Source organism: Bison bison, unplaced genomic scaffold (assembly GCF_000754665.1).
Source record: "Bison bison bison isolate TAMUID 2011002044 unplaced genomic scaffold, Bison_UMD1.0 scf7180017864129, whole genome shotgun sequence".
Classification (NCBI taxonomy): domain Eukaryota; kingdom Metazoa; phylum Chordata; class Mammalia; order Artiodactyla; family Bovidae; genus Bison; species Bison bison.
Window position 1 is genome coordinate 725,038 of NW_011494701.1, and position 21,543 is coordinate 746,580.

Consider the following 21,543-nt stretch of genomic DNA (forward strand, 5'->3'; position numbering starts at 1 on the left):
CTAGTCAAGGCTATGGTTTTTCTAATAGTCATGTATGGATGTGAGAGTTGGACTGTGAAGAAAGCTGAGCGCCGAAGAATTGATGCTTTTGAACTGTGGTGTTGGAGAATCTTGAGAGTCCTTTGGACTGCAAGGAGATCCAACCAGTTCATCCTAAAGGAGATCAGTCTTGAATGTTCTTTGGAAGGAATGATGCTAAAGCTGAAACTCCAGTACTTTGGCCTCCTCATGCGAAGAGTTGACTCATTGGAAAAGACTGATGCTGGGAGGGATTGGGCGCAGGAGGAGAAGGGGACGACAGAAGATGAGATGGCTGGATGGCATCACTGACTCGATGGACATGAGTTTGAGTGACCTCTGGGCGTTGGTGATGACAGGGAGGCCTGGCATGCTGCAATTCATGGGGTCACAAAGAGTCGGACATGACTAAGGAATTGAACTGAACTGAACTGAGGTATGTAGGTAAATTTTAATAGTTTGGGGCAGGAGGTTTGGCAGAAAGAGTTATTTACAGTTACAGACATTTAAGCTGAGAATTAAAGCATAAGCATGTGCTGCCAAATGCTGAGGAATATTGCAAGCATCCAGTGGAGCAGGCAGTGGAACTCTAATGGAATCAGTCACTGGATGTAACTTGAGATCACTGGGATTCAAAGGACAAAACTGCAGTAGGAAGCCTGTTGGAAAGCTTAGGTGTAACAAAAGCATTGATAAGAAAAATAGGCTGTGGCAAGTAAATTTGGATTTCATCCTATGGTTAGTGAAAAATTTTAAATCAGAAGAAATCATATACTTTATTTTAAAAGATTTTTTTTTTCTTTTTGTAAAGTAGAGGAGAGTAAAAACCTCTATCACAATGCTTCCCTCAACTTTGCCTACCTCTGAGCTTTTTACTGAAAGGAGACATGATATCAAATATAAACTAGGTATAACTCATTAAAGAAGTATTTATATAAGTGTGTTAATAAATTTTAAAATTTCCACGAAATTGTGCATTTAAAAATTGGCTCAAAATATTTAAGAATTAGAAAAATACCTAGACAGATACAAGCTACAGAAATCGACTGAAGAACAAACAGAAAATATGAATAAATATATAATAAACAAAAAGAGTAAACCATTAACTTAAAAACTTTCCACAAAGAAAAGCCCAGACCCAGATGGCTTCATGGATCAATTCTACCAAACATTTAAAGAAATAATACCAATTCTTGAAAATATCTCCCCCAAAACAATAGAGAAGGGAACATATTCCAACTCATTCTATGAATTTATTCTTACACAAAACCAAATAAAGGCATCACAAGGAAAAAGAAAACTATAGACCAGCAACTTTAAAAAATATAGACAAAAATTCTTAGTACAACACTAGCAAATCAAATCCACCAGCATTTAAAGGTTGTAAACTGTGATCAAGTGGTGTTTATCCAGGAATGCAATGTTGGCTTAATATCCAAATATCAATTAAAGTGATACACCATTTCAATAGAATACAGAACTATTAAGCATATCATTTTTATTCTTCTGTTTTCAGATGCTTTGATCTGAGGTCTGGTTGACCCTGGAGGGACTGCCCCTCTCAGGATGAGTGATATCTAGCTTGCCCACAATTGCACCCTCCATATGCAAACCAGCCAATCCAAAGCCCACACCCTAACCACCTTCTCTATCTGCCTCTTCCTCAACTTGAAGTACAGCATCTGCAAAAACCCAAAGTAACATAATCTTGCCCTTACAATCAGGAACAAGATAAGGATGTCACTGTTGCTACTTGTAGTCAAAATTAGAGTGGAATTTCTAGACAGGAAAATTAATTATTCAAGGGAAAGAAGTAAGAGGCATCCAGATTGGAAAAAAAGAGTACAACTATGTCTATTCAAAGACATGATCTTGTATATAGAAAGTCCCAAGGAACTCCCTCCTGTACAATGTCACGAACTGCAGTCCATAGTTCATCAGTCACTCTATCAGATCTATTCCATTAAATATATTTCTCACTTCCATTGTAAAATCATAAGGGATTTGATTTAGGTCACACCTGAACGGTGTAGTGGTTTTCCCTACTTTCTTCAATTTAAGTCTGAATTTAGCAATGAGTTCATGATCTGAGCCACAGTCAGCTCCCAGTCTTGTTTTTGCTGACTGTATAGAGCTTCTCCATCTTTGGCTGAAAAAAATATAATCAATCTGATTTTGGTGTTGACCCTCTGGTGATGTCCATGTGTAGAGTCTTCTCTTGTGTTGTTTGAAGAGGGTGTTTGCTATGACCAGTGCGTTCTCTTGGCAAAACTCTGTTAGTCTTTGCCCTGCTTCATTCCATATCCCAAAGCCAAATTTGCCTGTTGCTCCAGGTGTTTCTTGACTTCCTACTTTTGCATTCCAGTCCCCTATAATAGAAAAGACATCTTTTTTGGGTGTTAGTTCTAAAAGGTATTGTAGGTCTTCATAGAACCCTTCAACTTCAGCTCCTTCAGTGTTACTGGTTGGGGAATAGACATGGATTACTGTGATATTGAATGGTTTGCCTTGGAAACCGACAGAGATCATCCTGTCATTTTTGAGATTGCATCCAAGTACTGCATTTCAGACTCTTTTGTTGACCATGATGACTACTCCATTTCTTCTGAGGGATTCCTGCCCACAGTGGTAGATGTAATGGTCATCTGAGTTAAATGCACCCATTCCAGTCCATTGTAGTTCGCTGATTCATAGAATGTCGACGTTCACTCTAGTCATATCTAGTTTGTACAGGAGACAGGGATCAAGACCATCCCCATGGAAAAGAAATGCAAAAAAGCAAAATGGCTGTTTGGGGAAGCCTTACAAATAGCTGTGAAAAGAAGAGAAGTGAAAAACAAAGGAGAAAAGGAAAGATATAAACATCTGAATGCAGAGTTCCAAAGAATAGCAAGAAGAGATAAGAAAGCCTTCCTCAGCGATCAATGCAAAGAAATAGAGGAAAACAACAGAATAGGAAAACTAGAGATCTCTTCAAGAAAATTAGAGATACCAAGGGAACATTTCATGAAAAGATGGGCTCAATAAAGGACAGAAATGGTATGGACCTAACAGAAGCTGAAGATATTAAGAAGAGGTGGCAAGAATACACAGAAGAACTGTACAAAAAAGATCTTCATGACCAAGATAATCACGATGGTGTGATCACTGACCTAGAGCCAGACATCCTGGAATGTGAAGTCAAGTGGGCCTTAGAAAGCATCACTAGGAACAAAGCTAGTGGAGGTGATGGGATTCCAGTTGAGCTATTCCAAATCCTGAAAGATGATGCTGTGAAAGTGCTGCACTCAATATGCCAGCAAATTTGGAAAACTCAACAGTGGCCACAGGACTGGAAAAGGTCAGTTTTCCTTCCAATCCCAAAGAAAGGCAATGCCAAAGAATGCTCAAACTACCGCACAATTGCACTCATCTCACACACTAGTAAAGTAATGCTCAAAATTCTCCAAGCCAGGCTTCAGCAATACATGAACTCTGAACTTCTAGATGTTCAAGCTGGTTTTAGAAAAGACAGAGGAGCCAGAGACCAAATTGGCAACATCTGCTGGATGATCAAAAAAGCAAGAGAGTTCCAGAAAAACATTTTTTCTGCTTTATTGACTATGCCAAAGCCTTTGACTGTGTGGATCACAGTAAACTGTGGAAAATTCTGAAAGATATGGGCATAGCAGACCACCTGATCTGCCTCTTGAGAAACCTATATGCAGGTCAGGAATCAACAGTTAGAACTGACATGGAACAACAGACTGGATCCAAATAGGAAAAGGAGTATGTCAAGGCTGTATATTGTCACCCTGCTTATTTAACTTATATGCAGAGTATATCATGAGAAACTCTGGGCTGTAAGAAGCACAACCTTTAATCAAGATTGCCAGGGGCAATATCAATAACCTCAGATATGCAGGTGACACCACCCTCATGGCGGAAAGTGAAGAGGAACTAAAGAGCCTCTTGATGAAGGTGAAAGAGGAGAGTGAAAAAGATGGCTTAAAACTCAACATTCAGAAAATGAAGATCATGGCATCTGGTCCCATCACTTCATGGGAAATAGATGGGGAAACAGTGGAAACAGTGTCAGACTTTATTTTGGGGCTCCAAAATCACTGCAGATGGTGACTGCAGCCATGAAATTAAAAGATGCTTACTCCTTGGAAGAAAAGTTATGACCAACTTAGATATCATATTGAAAAGCAGAGACATTACTTTGCCAACAAAGGTCTGTCTAGTCAAGGCTATGGTTTTTCCAGTGGTCATGTATGAATGTGAGATTTGTACCGTGAAGAAAGGTAAGCACCGAAGAATTGATGCTTTTGAACTGTGGTGTTGGATAAGATCCTGAGAGTTTCTTGGACTGCAAGGAGATCCAACCGGTCCTTCTGAAGGAGATGAGCCCTGGGTGTTCTTTGGAAGGACTGATGCTAAAGCTGAAACTCCAGTACTTTGGCCACGTCATGCGAAGACTTGACTCATTGGAAAAGACTCTGATGCTGGGAAGGATTCTGGGCAGGAGGAAAAGGGGACAACAGAGGATGAGATGGCTGGCTGGCATCAATGTCTTGACGGACATAAGTCTGAGTGAACTCCAGAAGTTGGTGATGGACAGGGAGACCTGGTGTGCTGTGATTCACGAGGTCGCAAAGAATCAGACACGACTGAGTGACTTACCTGAACTGAACTGAAGGAACTCTCTAAAAATGATTATAATGAGTAAGTGAATATAGAAAGGTTGTAAGATGCAAGATTAATACCCCAAAATAAACAACCTTGTTTCTAACAGATTAGTGTAGTAGTCATCTATTACCACTATAACAAATTGCTACACATTTTGTGGCTTAAAATGAAAGACAATTTATTTTTTTTTAAGTATTTATTTCACTGCTTTGGGTCTTAGTTGTGGCATGCGGAGTCTTTGTAGCATCATGCAGGACATTTTGTTGAGGTGAACAGATTCTCTGGTTGTGGCTCAAGGGCTCAGTAGTTGCAGTGTGTGGGCTTAGTTGCTCTGTGGCATGTAGGATCTTAGTTCCCCAACCAGGGATCAAACCTATGCCCTGCACTTCGTAAGGGAGATTCTAAATCACTGGACCACCAAGGAGGTCCCAATTTATTATTTCAGTTCTGTAAATCAGAGGTCTGAGATGGACTTCTATGGGGTAAAATCCAGGTGTCAACAGGACTGTATTTCTCTCTGGAGGCTCTAGGGGAGAATATATTCCGTTGTTCTTTAAAATTCTGTATGCTGCCCATAACCCTCAGCTCATGGCCCCTCCTTGAATAATTCCAACCTCTACTTTCATCATCAAATCTCATTTCCCTCTGGGAACTGGGAGAATAGGAGTGATTACTAATGGCTATTTTTTTTTAAATGTGGTGATGAAAATTTTCTCAAATTGATTATGGTAGTGATTGTGCAGCTCTGTGAATGTACAAAAATCAGTTGAATTGTAGACTTAAGATGAGTGGATAGTAGGTGAATTATATATCAATAAAACTGTTTTAAAACACAGAAAAAATAAGAACAGTGTAACATGAGCAATATCTTCAGATAAGACAATGTGAATAGATATCAATTTTTACAACACAGTATTTATACAAAACTGCCTACTTTATTTAAATATTAGTATGTCCTTATAGCTATTTTAATTTGATAGGAAAATATTAGAATGAATATATGAACACAGAGGAAAATTAGAAAATAATTAAGAAAAATCACCACTGAGAAATAGACACAGTGCAAATTCTAGAGTGTAACATTTTATTCTCTATTAAGTCAAGATAATTTTTATAATGAAACCAAGATGAGATTAACTTATGTAAATTGCATAGACTCATTTTTGGAATGTAGTGTAAATCTGTTTACTTTGATTATTTAAGCATAATTTCAACTCTAAATGAACAATTACTTGAATCATCTTATGTGTTATAGTGCTTAAACAGAATGTGGGTAAGATGGCAAAAAGAGTTACGGTATCTAAAATACTCATGAAAAAGGAACAGTTCAGCCTCATGAGGAGGTAATGAAACATTTTAATTGCGGTTTTAAAATTTAGCATTTAAACCTGTTAAGTTCCAGGCAGCACTCGAGCAATGGGGAGACCACAAATGTTACTCTGGTTCTTAAATGAGTTGTGAGAAACAGGATGAACGGCTGACTTTTCAAATGACTGCATATAAAGTTTGTCACCAAGACACTAAAGGAAATTAAGAGAGCAAACAATTTAGAGCATGATAATGTAAATAGCTCTTGATGTAATAGATAGTCACCTTGTGGAATTCATGGCCACAGTAAGATGGCTAAATAAATATAAAGTCTCAGTAATTTTATGAGTAATAATAAAGGTTTATGTCAACTAGTACATTGATAAAAGTGCTACCTAACAGATTGTAATAAGAAAGTTGTCTTAATATCTGAATGGAAGCCAATGTATTCACAAAAAGAGATTTGATTCCAAAAGACAACAAAATGTGGAGTTTGCAAGTAAAACACATTGTGATGGAAATAATCCTTCACAGAGTTGAAGGCACCAGCCCCTGGAGTTCCAGTGATGGACAGCAGGCACTTCCCACCTGGATCTCTGCAGCAGCATGCTCCTGGTCCATGTCAGTCCACTACACCACCAAGAGCTCAACACTGGAGTTTTTTTTTTTTTTTTTTCCCTGTTGGGACAGTCAGTGTTGGGGGAGGTAATCTCCAGGTAGCACCTCCAACCAATACATGATGGGAACTGGTAGAAAAGTGACTCCAGCTCTCTATTGCCTCAGATGGGATAATGCTGAGGTCTGCTGAACACTGTCACCTGAGGTCCCTCACAAGCTGGAGCCTCAGCTCCTTGGTCAGGAACATGGTCTTCAATGAACATGTTAACCAGAACCTAAGAAATGGTAATCTAACTGAAGTAAAGAGGTTTTACTGGGGGTTTGTTAGGACCTCAGGTCATGAGACACAGATTTAAGAGGCACTTGAATTACATTGCACAGGACTACAAAATGGAAGAAGGTTTATAAAGGCAAGACTGCAAGGCTACACAAATTGTAAAGGATTAGTTAGCAAGGGAGCAGGATACAAGATCAACATACAGATATCAGTTGTATTTCTTTATACTAACAGTGAAATATCAGAAGTGAAGTCACTCAGTTGTCTACTACTCTTTGCGACCCCATGGACTGTAGCCTATCAGGCTCCTTCCTCCATCCATGGGATTTTCCAGGCAAGAGTGCTGGAGTGGATTGCCATTTCCTTCTCCAGGGGATCTTCCTGACCCAGGAATCAAACCCGGGTCTCCCACACTGCAGGCAGACGCTTTACCGTCTGAGCCACCAGGGTACAGTCATCCCTATTCCTCTTTCCCTTGCTCATGTCACTCGAGCCATACTTCATCTCCTTGTCCTTCAAACATCAGTCATGCTCCATCTTAGAACTTTTATATTTGGTCCCTTCTACCTAAACTACTATTATCCCAGGTATCTAAAAGATGTATTTCCTATCATTACTCAATTGTTACCTTCTCAGGAAGTCAGTTGTCAACACCACTTACCTTCTTTTCTTACTTGAATTCTCTCCATAAAACTTACCTTCTAAAATAGTATATGTGTTTCATCCACTTGTTTTATTTATTACCCATATTCCAGCAAAATGTAAGCTCCACAAGGGCAAGGACTCATAGATCTGGAGAACTCTGACAATCTACTTGCTTTCTCCTCTTGAATCTATCTAATGAACAGTTCAAATGTAACATTATCTAAAACCAACTGATATTTTCTCTGAAACCTGCTCTAAACATTTAGTCTGGCTATAGTCATCCTCCATCTGTATTCCTGTCTCCTAAATGGTCTCCCTGTTTCTACACCTCTTGTCCCCTACAGTCTATTTTCAATATACCAGCCAAAACAATTTTCATACAACATAAGTCAGAATGAGTCACAGTATGCTTTAAATTCTCAACTGGCTCTCCATATCACTCAGAGTGAAAGCTAAATTTCTTACTATGGCCCACTTCCACTTTTGGCCTTTAATATATTTTTTCCCAAGATATTTGAAGGGGGGATGCAAAAAAAGCAATGTCTTTTAGAATAACACCAAAAAATACATGGGGAATAAACCTGACCAGGCAAGTGACAGATTTATATGCTGAGAACTATAAAATATTAACAAAGGAAATTGAAGATGATTCAAAGAAGTGGAAATGTATCCTATGCAGTTGGATTGGAAGAATTAATTTTGCTAAAATGGCCATACTTTCAAAAACAATCTACAGATTTAATGTGATCCCTGTCAAATTACCTGTGACATTTTTCACAGAACTAGAACAAATAATACTAAAATTTATATAGAACCAGAATTGCCAAAGCAATTGTAAGGAAAAATAACAAACTAGGAGGCATAATTCTTCCAGATTTCAGACAATACTATCAATACAAAGCTATAGAAATCAAAAAGGCATGATACTGACACAAAACATACATACGCATCAATGGAACAAAATAGAAAGCCAAGAAATAAGCCCACACACCTATGGACAATTAATCTTTGATTAAGGAGGTAAGATTATACAACAGCAAAAAGACAGTCTCTCCAGCAAGTCATGTTAGGAAACTTGAACAGTACATGTAAATCAATGAAGTTAGAGAACACTGTCACACCATATGCAAAAATAAACTCAAAATGGCTTAAAGGCTTAAACATAAGACATGATACCATAAAACTCCTAGAAGAGAACATAGGCAAAACTTTCTGTCACATAAATTATTCCAATGTTTCCTTAGGCTAGTCTCCAAAGGCAAGAAAATAAAAGCGAAAATAAACAAATACCTAATCAACTTATTAGTTTTTGCACAGCAAAGTGAAGTCACTCAGTTGTGTCTGACTCTTTGAGACCCCATGGACTGTAGACTACCAGGATCCTCCATCCATGGGATTTCCAGGCAAGAGTACTAGAGTGGGTTGCCATTTCCTTCTCCAGGGGATCTTCCCAACCCAGGGATCAAACCTGGGTCTCCAGCATTGTAGGCAGACGCTTTACTGTCTGAGCCACCAGGGAAGTCCTTTGCACAGCAAAGGAAACCATAAACAAAAGGAAAAGACAGCCTTTAGAAGGGAGAAAATATTTGCAAATGACGCAACTCAGTGACTGACAAGGGCTTAATCTCTAAAATACACAAACAGCTCATACAACTCAACAACAACAAAAGAAACCATTCAACTGAGAAATGTGCAGAGAATTAGACATTTCTCCAAAGAAGACATACAGATGGCCAGCAGGCAAATGAGAAAATGCTCAACATCACTAATTATTTGTTGTTGTTCAGTCACTAAGCAGTGTCAGGCTCTGACACAATGGCCTGCAGCATGCCAGGCTCTTCTCTCCTCGAATATTTCTCAAAGTTTGCTCAAATCCCTGTCCATTGAGTCCGTGATGCTTTCTAACCATCTTGTCCTCTGCCGCCCCATTCTCCTTTTTCTGTCAGTCTTTCCCAGCATCAGGATCTTTTCCAATGAGTCTGCTCTTTGCATCAGATGGCCAACGTAATGGAGTTTCTGCATCAGTCCTTCAGATGAATATTCAGGATTGATTTCCTTTAGGATTGACTGGTTTCATCTTCTTGATGTCCAAGGGATTCTCAAGGGTCTTATCCAACACCACAGTTTAAAAGTGTCAATTCTTTGGTGCTCAGCCTTTTTGTAGGCCAACTCTCACATCCAAACCTGACTACTGGAAAAAAACCATAGCTTTGATTACACAGACTTTTGTTGGCAATGTAATGTCTCTGCTTTTTAATAAACTGTCTAGGCTTGTCATAGTTTTTCCTCCAAGAAGAAAGCTTGTTTTAATTTCATGGCTGCAGTCACCATCTGCAGTGATTTTGGAGCCCAAGAAATAAAGTCTTTAACTGTTTCCATTGTTTCCCCATCTATTTGCCATGAAGTGATGGGACTGAAGGCCAGGATCCTCCTTTTTTGAATGCTGAGTTTTAAACCAGCTTTTACACTCTGCTCTTTCACCTTCATAAAGAGACTCTTTAGTTCCTTTTCATTTTCTGCCATAAGTGTGGTGTCATCTGCATATTTGAGGTTACCAATATTTTTCCAGCATCTTGATTTCAGCTTGCACTTCATACTGCCTTGCATTCTGTACCATGTACTCTGCATATAAGTTAAATAAGCAGGATGACAATATACAGCCTTGATGTACTCCTTTCCCAATTTGGAACTAGTCCATTGTTCCATGTCCAGTTCTAACTGTTAATTTTTGACCTGAATACAGGTTTCACAGGAGGCAGATAAGGTAGTCTTGTATTCCCATCTGTTTAAGAATTTTCCCAGTCTGTTGTGATCCACACAGTCAAAGGCTTTACCATAGTCAATGAGGCAGAATTAGATGTTTTTCTAAATTTCTCTTGCTTTTTCTACGATTCAATGGATGTTGACAATTTGATCTCTGGTTCCTTTGCCTTTGGTAAATCCATCTTGTACAACTAGAATTTTTTGGTTCATGTACTGTTGAAGCCTAGCTTGAAGGATTTTGAGCATTACCTTGCTAGCATGTGAAATGAGTGCTGTTGTGCAGTAGTTTGAACATTCTTTGGCATTGCCCTTTTTTGGGATTAGAATGAAAACTGACCTTTTCCAGTTCTGTGGAAAAGCATAGTGCTGTCTCTGCTTTTTAATACACTATCTACATTTGTCACAGCTTTCCTTCCAAGGAACAAGTGTCTTTTAGCTTCATCATTACAGTCACCATCCCCAGGGATTCTGAAGCTCAAGAAATTAAAATGTGTCACTGCTTCCACTTTTTCCTCTTCTATTTGCCATGAAATGATAGAACTGTCTGCCGTGATCTTAGATTTCTTTTCTCTCTCTCTCTCTTTGTTAAATTTTTAAATCATGAAAGTATGACAACACATTTACAAGAGACTTGGAAAATATAGAACAAAGTTACATATGGTTCTTCTATATATTACAATTATTTTAAGTAGATCAATTAATATTTTTAGTTATGTTTCAATATCAAACTCTCAAAAATTAATATAATGAATATACAGAAAAGTAGTAGACCTGAGAAGCACTATGAACCAAATCATTATAATTAAGATTTATACAATTTTCACACAACATCAGGATACAAATTCTATTCAAGTTCCCATAGACTATACACTAGGAGATACTGGAATGTATTCAGGGACATAAAACAAAGTGCAAAAATTTAATTGTGTAAGTGTGTTGAAATCATACAGAATGTGTTCTCTTATCACTGTAGAATTGTGTTAAAAATCAATATAAAAAGATATTTGAAAATAACCCACATATTTTCAAATGCAATATGCCTTTACTAAGAGAGACCTTTGACTTAGCCTTTGCAAGCCTCATAAAGTTAGAACACTGAAAAAATAGAGGCTGATTGCAGAGAAAAAACCATTTAAATGAGAAATTAATATCAAAATGAGAAATTAATATCAAATATATTTTTTAAACTCATGTATTTGGAAATTAAATATCTGCTTTTAAATGATGGGTATATCTAAGGAGTCACAACAAGGAAAATTAGAAAATATTTGTAAGAGTCAAAATGAAAATATAATTTATCAGAATTTGGTGTGTGTGGAAACTTGAATACAATATGAAAACAAATAATGAATAGCAGCATAAAAATTTTTTGAAATTTGGGCAAAATCTGTAGTTTAGTTAATAATACTGTATCACATGTTAATTTCCTGTTTTTTTTTTTTTAAACAGTATTTCTTTGTATTATCAGAATTGGATTAGAAGTTTCAAGGCTCATCAATTTTTTTTTTTTAATCACTGAGATAATAAGCTTTCTAGTCTTTCAACAGTAATATTAGATGCCAAAATACATGGATCATATATATAAATATAAATAAATAAATATATATATATATATATATATATGCACACATATGGGTTTTTGCTAAAATTGATAAAGGCTTGAGGAAGAACAACAAAAAATCAATATGGAGAAATTGGAAAACATAAACTAAATGAAATGGGAGCACTAAATATGAAATAGAAAAAGGGAAACAAAACAGATAAAAGTAAAAAATCTTCATATGGTCCGGTTGTTTTTAAATATGAATGCTCATTAGAACAGAGAAGGCAATGACAACCCACTCCAGTACTCTTGCCCGGAAAAATCCCATGGATGGAGGAGCCTGGTAGGCTGCAATTCATGGGGTCATGAAGAGCCAGACATGACTGAACAATTTCACTTTCACGCATTGGAGAAGGAAATGGAAACCCACTCCAGTGTTCTTGACTGGAGAATCCCAGGGATGGGGGAACCTGGTGGGCTGCCATCTATGGGGTCGTACAGAGTTGGACACGACTGAAGTGACTTAGCAGCAGCAGCAGCAGCTCATTAGAAATGCATCTGGGGCTTTGGAGGAAAAAATACAAACCTGGGCATTGGTATTTTTCAGAAAAATTCCAAGATAATTCTGATATGTTTCTGAACTTAAAAAATAAAAATAAAAAATCATTACAGATTTTCTAGTAAATTGTAGTTTTAGAGATGTAGAACTCTGTTATTTTCTGTTACCCAATCATGATAGAATGGTATTAAATGAGTAATAGTTACATAATCACAATAGTATTAATAAAAGATATTAACCAGTTTTCACAGTCGATAGTCAAGCAAGAAAAAAGAAAAAAAGATCATTATAATTGCAAGTGATAATGGAAACATGATTGATCTAACAATATAAAATAATTGCATACAATTTGGGGGGGTAAGCAGAGTGGTATAATAAGTGAAAGTGCATATGTGCACTTGCTTTCATCTAGCCAGTCTATGTCTTTTGGTTGGTGTACTTAATCCATTTACAGTTAAGGTAATTATTGATATATATGATCCTACTACCTTTTCTTAATTGTTTTGTGTTTATTTTGTGTAGGCTTATCCTCTCCTGTGTTTCCTGCCTAGATAATTTCCCATTGTACTTGTAAAGCTGATTTGGTGTTGCTGAATTCTCTTAACATTTGCTTGTCAGGAAAACTTTTGATTTCTCCATCAAATCTGAATGAAAGTCTTGCTGGGTATAGTATTCTTTGATTGTAGGTTCTTCTTTTTAATCACTTTTATATATATCTGCCATTGAGAAATCAGCTCATAATCTTATGGGAGTTCCCTTGTGTGTTGTCATTTTTTCCTTGTTGCTTTCAGTATTTTATCTTTGTCTTTTATTTTTTGTCAGTTTGATTACTATGTCTCTAGGTGGGTTCCTCCTTGACTGTATCCTGCCTGGGACTCTCTACACTTCCTGGACTTGATTGACTATTTCCTTTCCTACGTTAGGGAAGTTTTCATCTATTTTCCCTTTGAATATTTTTTGGAGTCTTTTTCTTCCTCTTCTCCTTCTGGGACCCCTATAATGTGAATACTAATCCAATTAATTTTGTCCCAGAGGCCGCTTAGGCTGTCTTCATTTAAAAAAAATAATGATAATAATCTATATTCAGTTCTATCACAATGATTTCCACCATTCTGTCTTGCAGGTCATGTATTCATTCTTCTGCCTCAGTTATTCCGTTACTGATTTCTTCTAGTGTGTTGGCCATCTGTTTGTTTTTTAGTTCTTCTAGGTTTTACCATTTTTATTGTATCTTCTCCATTCTTTTCCAAGATCCTGGATCATCTTCACTATAAATATTCTGAATTGCTTTTCTGGAAGGTTGCCTATCTCTACTTCATTTAATTATTTTTCTGGGGTTTTATTTTGTCCCTTTGTCTGGGACAAATCCTCTGCCTTTTCATCCTGATTAATTTTCTGCAATGTGGTTTTTGTTTTAGCTGTTATGGAATTGTTGTGTTTCTTGCTTCTTCTGTCTGCTTTCAGATGGATGAGGCTATAAGAGGCTTGTGTAAACTTCCTGATGGGAGGGACTGTTTGGGGGAGAAACTGGGTCTTGCTCTGATGGACAGGACTGTGTTCAATAAGCTTTAAGCAGATTGCCTGCTGATGGGTGGGGTCATGCTCCTTCCCTGTTAGTTGCTTGGCTTGAGGAACTAAGTCCAGGAACCAGGTAGTTCCTGGGCTTAGTGGGCTCTTTGATAGTGTTAATGGCAAACTCCAAGAGGGCTTACATCTAGGGGTACCTTTCAAAATTGCTAGTGCCAGCGTTCCTGTCCCCAAGGCAAGCTACTGCTGACCCCATGCCTCCACAGGAGGCCCTCCAACACTAGCAAGCATATTTGGTTCACTCTCCTGCTTCTTTCCCCTGGGTCTTGGTGCACACAAGATTTTATTTGTGCCCTCCAAGAGTGGAATCTATTTCTCCAAGTCCTGTTGAAGCCTTGTAATCAAATTCCTCCAGACTTCAAAGTCAGATTCCCTGGAAGTTCCCACTAACTTTGCTGCATCCCCACCCTGGGAAGGCGGAAGTGGGGCTCAGAACTTTCTCCACGTTGGGAGAACTTCTTCAGTATTATGATCTCCTGTTTGTGGGTCACCTACCCAGTTCAGTTCAGTTCAGTCACTCAGTCGTGTCTGACGCCTTGTGACCCCGTGAACCGCAGCACGCCAGGCCTCCTTGTCCATCACCACTCACGGAGTCCACCCAAACTCATGTCCACCGAGTCAATGATGCCATCCAACCATCTCATCCTCTGTCATCCACTTCTCCTCCTGCCCTCAATCTTTCCCAGCATCAGGGTCTTTTCAAATGAGTCAGCCCATCCCATCAGGTGGCCAAAGTACTGGAGTTTCAGCTTCAGCATCAGTCCTTCCAATGAATACCCAGGACTAATCTCCTTTAGGATGGACTGGTTGGATCTCCTTGCAGTCCAAGGGACTCTCGAGAGTCTTCTCCAACACCACAGTTCAAAAGCATCAATTTTGTGCTCAGCTTTCTTTATAGTCCAACTCTCACATCCATACATGACCACAGGAAAAACCATAGCCTTGACTAGATAGACCTTTGTTGGCAAAGTAATGTCTCTGTTTCTCAATATGCTATCTAGGTTGGTAATAACTTTCCTTCCAAGGAGTAAGCATCTTTTAATTTTATTGCTGCAGTCACCATCTACAGTGATTTTGGAGCCCCCAAAAATAAACTCTGACAATGTTTCCACTGTTTCCCCATCTATTTGCTGTGAAATGATGGGACCAGATGCCATGATCTTAGTTTTCTGAACATTGAGCTTTAAGCCAACTTTTTCATGCTCCTCTTTCACTTTCATCAAGAGGTTCTTCAGTTCTTCTTCACTTTCTGCCATAAGGGTGGGGTCATCTGCATATCTCAGGTTATTGATGTTTCTCCTGGCAATCTTGATTCCAGCTGGTGATTCATGCAGCTCAGTGTTTCTCATGATGTACTCTGCATAGAAGTTAAATAAGCAGGGTGACAATATACAGCCTTGATGTACTACTTTTCCTATTTGGAACCAGTCCGTTGTTCCATGTCCAGTTCTAACTGTTGCTTCCTGACCTGCATATAAGTTTCTCAAGAGGCAGGTCAGGTGGTCTGGTATGCCCATCTCTTTCAGAATTTTCTACAGTTTATTGTGATCCACACAGTCAAAGCCTTTGGCATAGTCAATAAAGCAGAAATAGATGTTTTTCTGGAACTCCCTTTCTTTTTCCATGATCCAACAGATGTTGGCAATTTGATCTCTGGTTCCTCTGCCTTTCCTAAAACCAGCTTGAACATCTGGAAGTTCACGGTTCACATATTGCTGAAGCCTGGCTTGGAGAATTTTAACCATTACTTTACTAATGTCTGATGCTGCTGCTGCTGCTAAGTCGCTTCAGTCATGTCCGACTCTGTGTGACCCCATAGACGGCAGCCCACCAGGCTCCCCCGCCCCTGGGATTCTTCAGGCAAGAACACTGGAATGGGTTGCCATTTCCTTCTACAACTAGTGTGTGAGATAAGTGCAATTGTGTGTTAGTTTGAGCATTCTTTGGCATTGTCTTTCTTTGGGATTGGAATGAAAATGGACTTTTTCCAGTCCTGTGGCCACTGCTGAGGTTTTCATATTTGCTGGCATATTGAGTGCAGCACTTTCACAGAGTCATCTTTCAGGATTTGAAATAGCTCAACTGGAATTCCATCAGTATACGATTTATCATGTTTGCACCCCGCCTACCATCTTGTTGTGGCTTCTTTCACTTTGGACATGGAGTATATTTTTTTGGTGGGTTCCAGTGTGCTCCTGCTGACCATTGTTTAACAGCTCTTTGCCACCATCATTTTTTTTTTCTTTTTAATGTTGAGTTTCATGCCAGCTTTTTCACTTCACTCTTCTCTTTTACCCTCATCAAGAGGCTCTTTAGTTCTTATTTACTTTCTGCGATTAGATTGGTATCATCTGCTTATCTAAGGTTGTTGATATTTCTCCTATTAGTCTTGATTCCAGTTTCTTGTGATTCATCCAGCCTAGTATTTCCCATGATGTACTCTTCATATAAGTTAAATAAGCAGGGTAACAATTGGCTTGTTGTACTCCTTTCCCAGTTTTGAACTGGCTCATTTTTCCATGTCTGGTTCTAACTGTTGCTTCTTGACCTGAATACAGATTTCTCAGGAGAAAGGTAAGGTGGTCAGGTACTTCCATCACTTTAAGAATTTTCCAGTTTGTTGTGATCCACACAGTCAAAGGCTTTGCATAGTCAGTGAAGAGGAAGTAGATGTTTTTCTGGATTTCCCTTGTTCTGACTCTCTGCTGCTTCTGCTGCTGCTAAGTCGCTTCAGTTGTGTCTGACTCTGCGCGACCCCATAGATGGCAGCCCACCAGGCTCCCCCGTCCCTGGGATTCTCCAGGCAAGACCACTGGAGTGGGTTGCCATTTCCTTCTCCAATGTGTGAAAGTGAAAGTGAAGTTGCTCAGTCATGTCCAACTCTTAAGCGACCCCATGGACTGCAGCCCACCAGGATCCTCCGTCCATGGGATTTTCCAGGCAAGAGTACTGGAGTGGGTTGCCATTGCCAGCAAATGTTAGCAATTTGATCTCTGATTTCTCTGCCTCTTTTAAACTCAGCTTGTACATTTAGAAGTTCTCAGTTCACTTACTACTGAAGCCTAGCTTGAAAATTTTGCGTCTAACTGCAATAGTATGTGAAATAAGCAACATTTAATGATAGTTTGAACATTCTTTGACATTGCCTTTCCTTGGGATTGAAATTAAAACTTACCTTTTCCAGTCCTGTGGCCTCTGCTGAGTTTTCCAAATTTGCTGACATATTTGAGTGTCACAGTTTAACAGCTTTATCTTTTATGATTTTAAACAGCTCAGCTGGAATTCCATCACCTCCACCATCTTTGTTTCTAAAATGCTTCCTAAGGCCCACTTGACATCACACTCCTGCATATCTAGCTCTAGGTGAGTGGCCACACCATCATAGTTATCTGGGTCATTAGTCCTTTTTTGTTTGTTTGTTTAGTTCTTCTTTGTATTCTTACTGCCTCTTCTTAATCTCTTCTGCTTCTTTTAGGTCCTTACCATTTATTTTCTTTATCAAGCCCATTCTTGCATGAAATTTTCCCCTCTTGCTTTTTGCTCCTTACCTTTCTTCAGATATTTGTGGAGCCTCCTCAGACAACCACTTTGCCTCCTTGCAGTTCTTTTTCTTGGGAATGATTTGGTCACTGCCTCATGTACAATGCTACAAACTTCTGTCCATAGTTCTTCAGGCACTCTATCTACCAGATCTAATCATTTGAATCTATTCATCAACTTTACTGTATAATTATAGGGAATTTGATTTAGGTCATTCCTGAATGGCCTAGCAGTTTTCCCTACTTTCTTCAATTTAAGCCTGAATTTTCAATAAGGAGCTCATGATGTGAACCACAGTTATCTCCAGGTGTTTTACTGATTGCATAGAGATTCTCTATCTTTTGCTGAAAATTACACAATCAATCTAATTTCAGTATTGACCATTTGGTGATGTCCATATGTCGTATCAACTCTTGTGTTGTTGGAAAATGCTGTTTGCTATCACCAGCACATTGTATTGACAAAACTGTTAGCATTTGCCCTGCTTCATTTTGTACTCCAAGACCAAACTTAACTGTTACTCTAGGCATTTCTTGACTTCCTACTTTTGCATTCCAATCTCCTAAGATGAAACAGACATCTTATTTTATTTCTTCATTTGTTTATTTTGATGTTAGTTCTAGAATATGTTGTTGGTCTTCATAGAACCAGTCAACTTCAGTTTCTTCACCGTCAGTAGTTGGGGCATAGATTTGAATTGCTGTGATGTTGAATGGTTTGCCATGGAAATGAATAGAGAGTATTCTGACATTTTTGAGCTTGCACCCAAGTACTGCATTTCAGACCCTTTTGTTGACTATGAGGGCTACTCCATTTCTTGTATGGGATTCTTGCCCATAGTAATATACATAAGGGTCATTTGAATTAAATCCACCAATTCCTGTCCATTTTAGTTCACTGATTCTTAAGATATAGATGTTCAGTCTTGAAATCTCCTTCTTGACTGCGTCCAATTTATGTAGATCCATAGACCTGACATTCCAAGTTCCTATTCAATATTGTTATTTATAGCATCAGAGTTTACTTCCACTATCAGACACATCCAGAGCTGAGCTTCATTTCTGCTTTATGTTAGCCACTTCATTCTGAATTTGGGTTTTCTAAGCTCCACCAAACAATTCCCTAGTGTTTCTTCAAAACAGTTTTTTGACAAAGTGGTGCTGAGTGTAGACTGAATAACACAATCCTAAGAATGGGTAACCTACCCTAGGAGTGTGGGACAACATCCTTGGGGCCATGGCAAGTCACCATGGAGTCACATATCTACTAAAGGATGGGTCATTGATGACCATCTGGGCCTGCTGTCTCCCTATGGAGTTCTCATATTTAGAGAAATGAGTGTGGGTTGAAAGAGAAATCCAGAGACATAGGACTGCAGGTTATCTATGTGAGCCTTGAGGTCTAAACATTTCAAGCATCTGGAAAAAGAGTTGGAAAAGAGGGATGAAAGGCAAGAGCACTGTCAAATTCCCTCAGGAATAGTACACCCTGGCTCTCAAATGGACAGTTAGCTCAGGAGGAGAGCTGGAACCTCACAGATGAGGAAGAGCCTGGGCCCACAGTAGCACACCCACCTGGGGTCCTCAGAGTTCATCAGCCTGGTCTGCCTGCCAGAGCTGGAGGCTGAAACCAAGGCTTGCTGAGGAGGTGGGCAGCCTGAAGGTGTGGATACTTGAGCTGGACACAGGTGTTCCTGTCCTGAGCATGGCTAATCCAGAGGCAGCCCAGGATGGGAAAGGGGGGTGAAAGGTGGGTACTCTGATGGAACTGTGTGCCTGGAAAGCTTTTACAGCAATGGATCACCAGCTGTGTTTACAAGGGTCACATTCGCAGAAGATGGAGGAAAACAAAGGGCCATGAGAGACACAAGGGTTGGAAAAGGGGCCCAACCCCAAAGTCACCGAGAAGCCCCATCATGGGGGAACTAGTGCAGGCAAGCAGGCATCCTCCTCACAGTTTTAATGTGTTAGTATCCTGTTGGGCTGAAAATGACTAAAAAGGTTTTAGTCAGACCCAGTCCTCATTCCTTGGGAGAGGTTTAGACCTCTCCCAAGTCCCTCTGGTGCTCCTCTGTTTGGCCCCTCTGCCCTGGCAGAGCTCTTGAGCCTTCAAGTCTAAGGATGAGAATGGGAACAGGATCTCCTGGGACAGAGCTGATGGTGTCTTCTGATTCTACTTGAGGACTTGTTCATCTTTACATGAGTTCTTTGTGCTTTGGGGAATCCTGTTCCACTAATGAGAGAATCCAGCCTTCAATCACATGTCCTCTGGGCAGGGTAAAACACTAGTGTTTTGGATGGAGGCTTCACCTTCTGCTCCTACCAGACTCCATGTGTGGAGTGCTGATTGGGATCATTGTGGATGGTTTGGGAGGGACTGTGGTTCAGATGCCTGGATGTGGGTCACAGAATCCCAAGGACAAAGGAAAGGAAGTGGTGCGGCATCACAGCAGGCCATGGGCTCATCATAGTCCAGCCTCCAACCATCCATCCATTGGCACAGCCACATGTCCACCAGGTGGCTCTGTATGGTGACCGTTGCTCAGTAGGAGCTGACCTGGGTCCATCCCAACCCCTGGGCATGATGCATCACTTGGTTCATCCAGGACACAGACAAAGGTGAGACAAATCACCCAGTAACCTCCCACTCTAGATAAAGGAAGGTCAGTATATTTGTAGCTTTAAAGAAAAGACTAACATATTTGATGAACACTTGGGTTCAGGGGATGAACTGTGAGAACTGGTGTTTGGTGGATTACCTGAAAAGAGAAATAAGCTTGCTGGGCCAGACCCCTTCCTATAACTTCCTCTGCCACCAGGGGCCACCTAAAATCCTGCAGCTGTGTATCTAAGCCCAGAGAGTCTAATCTCTCTTAGCAGGCCTCTATCAGACTGACCACACCAGGAGGGAAAATCCACAGAAGCCGGTGTCTCAGGCATCCAGGTGTGTATAAGCCTTTCCTGGGACTGCAGAGACAGAAACCTCAGCTTGCTGGCCTCAACCCTCTGTCACAAGTTAGTCCCAAGGTATCACAGACGATGAAATATATTTCTACTCAACTTTACGATAGACCTCCTGTTTACTATTCTAATCATTTCCTTTCTTGCAAGAAAGGAAACCAATATGCCAAAAATAGGAAGGGTTTTAACTTCTCTACAAAATCCAGGGAATGAAAATCTATGTCTGATGCATCCAAATCTATGCCCTACAGCTTTAGAGTCTCCACCCATCTCTGTCTGGTGCACTAATTATGCTGCTATGCTATGCTCAGTCATGTCAGTCACGCCTGACTCTTTGTAACCCCATGGACTGTAACCCACGAGGCTCCTCTGTCTCTGGGATTTTCAGGCAAGAATACTGAAGTGGGTGGCTGTTTCCTTCTCTGGGGATCTTCCCAACCCAAGAATTGAACCCACGTCTCCAGTGTCTCCTGCAAATGAATTATTTACGACAGCCATCTGCACTATCTGTGGAGCAATGGAAAGTCCTTGACATTGTCAGGGTGCCTCTTCTTTTGTGGCTTAGAAATTTGGATTCTGAGCTATAAATAGAATCTAAGGTTGCACTTCCTACTCCCACATTTTCCTCCTTAATTCCCATAGTGTTGCTGTTGTGTTTCAGTGTGTGAAACATACTGATGATTATTATTGGTTTTAAAAATCCACTTTTATTTTATTTGTGTTGCAGTTAAATAAAAGAAAAAATCCTGCCAATGTGGAAAATTCTGGCTTTTACCTTCATTTTAATCATGTGTTCCTCTTACTGCTGGGTGGAGGTACTCTCCTCCAGTGGAATTGGTGTCCTGGGGCCAGGGATAGTATGGGGACTCCTTAGGGAAAGTTCAGTTGCCCTGATCAGCCTTGCCTGACCCTGGTGAAAATGGAAAAGATGTTTTTCACAAGCAGGGTCATGAGTCACCTGAATTTTGCTGAATTCTCCCCATGGTCCTCTGGCTAGGAAATCCTGTTTCTCTGGATGGTGCGATGTCTGAGATTTGAGCAGGAGCACAGGCCT